This window comes from Macrobrachium nipponense, chromosome 11 (assembly GCF_015104395.2).
Source record: "Macrobrachium nipponense isolate FS-2020 chromosome 11, ASM1510439v2, whole genome shotgun sequence".
NCBI lineage: Eukaryota > Metazoa > Arthropoda > Malacostraca > Decapoda > Palaemonidae > Macrobrachium > Macrobrachium nipponense.
In genome coordinates this window covers 100,676,687-100,679,186 of record NC_061087.1, presented here as the reverse complement: position 1 = coordinate 100,679,186, position 2,500 = coordinate 100,676,687, and the positions used below count along the sequence as shown (strand labels likewise).

The 2,500-nt window shown below is 33.4% G+C and overlaps 1 long non-coding RNA gene across 1 annotated transcript in view; it reads right to left on the bottom strand.

Moving 5' to 3' along the window:
- LOC135207987 (uncharacterized) overlaps positions 1-2,500 on the bottom strand; it is a 112,672-nt gene that overhangs the window by 89,291 nt on the left and 20,881 nt on the right. The window lies entirely within an intron of this gene.

Genomic DNA, 2,500 nt, shown 5'->3' with positions numbered 1-2,500 from the left:
ATAATCATCAATGTTAGCAGATGTATATTAGCCAACTGCCTTGCAAGCTTGATCCTTCATTGCAAAATCACCTAGAGAAACAGGGAAGAAACATCACCAAGAAATTCTGTTACTATAAAAATCATTGATTTTATTGATCCAACTTTTGGCAATTGATTGCATCCGGATGATCATCTTTACCATCAATTCTCTCCATTCCACGACAACCCTTAGATCAAATCTCTCAGAAATTGACAGATTTCAACGATTCTCTGTACCACCAACCAATACGAACTTCCTGCTCTGTCTTTTTGCTGATCACTCAATGGCAATTGTATTTGTACGACTCTAATCTGCCTCAGGAACTTGTATGGCTGAAAGAGCTCATAAACCTTTAGGCAGTCTACGGATTCATTCACAAAACTGTAATATTGATCAAAGTCCCCATCGTTTGGGGTCATTTTATGGAGTCGAAAGGTCGTTATGGAGAATGGAAGGAAGGTAAGCAAGTTTACTCGTATTATGGAGTCAAAGCCTTGTTTAATACATTTATAGGGCACGTGTACAGATAGATACCTTTGCGTGTATGTATATATGTATGTTGTATGTATGTATGTGTATACATATACATATATTTATATATATGTGAATTTTTGTTACATATACCGTGACAGTTTCAGATTCATTCAGAAATATTAGCCAGAAATTTCGAATAATATCCAATTCACTATACCTCGGGAATTACTTACGTCCAAAGGAAATTGTAAGTGATAAGCGCTTATTCATCAGTTTGAATCGAGTCCACTGATGAGGAAGCACTTGTTATATATAATTCCCCTTGGATGTCGTAAGTTATCCCCCAGATGAATAGTGAGCTGGATATTAATTGAAATTTGTGGGTAGTATTTGTGGATATATATATATATATATATATATATATATATATATATATATATATCACACATTCCATAGATAAAATAAGAGGCACGTTTGTAGGTCCTGACCGGTTTCGACTTTATTTCCAAGCCATTGACGTGCTTATATCAGGATCGAACCCCAGTCTCCCAAATAAAAGGCTGGGACGCTACCAGTTCACCCACATCGCTTACTGATATAACTATATATATATATATATATATATATATATATATATATATATATATGTGTGTGTGTGTGTGTGTGTGCGTGTGTGTGTGTGTATAGCTATATATATACATTTATGCATACCACCCAAAAATATTAAACAATTTCTGCCCAGTAATATGCCCAAGTAAACATTCCTACAACTCATGTATACAACTCCATATACAATTGCGTCAACGTCTTTGATTTATAAGGAGGCCCGTCTAGGCAGGGTGAAAAGAAGAATATAAATAAAGTTCCATATCTCTTTGTGCCTCGTTAACCAAAGATGAAACACGAATTTTCAACAACAACAAAAAAAAAATTGCTACATAAATGGTTGAAACTGAATGTCTGTGAAACCTTCAGCAGTTCTCAACAGCTACAATCAATATTTCGCGAAGCAACAGCCACCTCAACGTAACGCTAAATATATATATATATATATATATATATATCTATATATGATATATATATATATATATATATATATATATATAGATATATATATATATATATATATATATATATATATATATGTATATACACATACATATATAATATATATGAACACGTACCTATGTAACAGTAAGATATTACGCATGAAATATTTTCACTTTCAAATGTATATACATATATACATACTATAATATTCCATTTGGTTGTAAGTTATTTATTCCAAAGATAAAATGAAATCGATATAAGTAGGTTTTACAAATATATATATATATATATATATATATATATATATATATATATATGTATATTAGATATATACTAGCACACACACATATATAAACATATATATAAATATATATATATATATATATATATCATATATGTATATACATGTATACAAATGTATACAAATAGGAGAAAGAATGTGTTTCTATATGCACAGTACCTGACAAACCTTTAGGCATGACCTCTCATGCAAAAAACTATATCACAATTTATGAATAAAGACGACGCCAATAATCACCTGAGGACCAAGTCTGTCTGTCTGTCTGTCTTTCTGTCTGTCTGTCTGTAGATCGAAGAAGTCCTCGAAGGTTTTCAGTCGTTACCGAAAGGTCACCATTGAAGCTGCAAGGGTAGAGAAGGTATCATATCGGATCCTCCCCCTTTCCATTGTCTTCCCATCCCAATATAACACCGAGGCGCTCCATCGGAAGGAATCATTGTCTCCACATCAACCGATCAGGTAAGAACTCGATTTCTGAACAAATTTCCGTTTTTTTCTGTTCGAAAAGGTGTGGTGTGTTTTGGCTGACTTGTAAGATTTAGGCTGTCAAGCCAGGCCCTTGGGCACTTCAGACAGTGAAAATGGGGAGTTGGAGTGGTTGGACAGCAGAGATCAAGCGATCCAGAGAATGAAAGAAATGACATCCAGTGATCC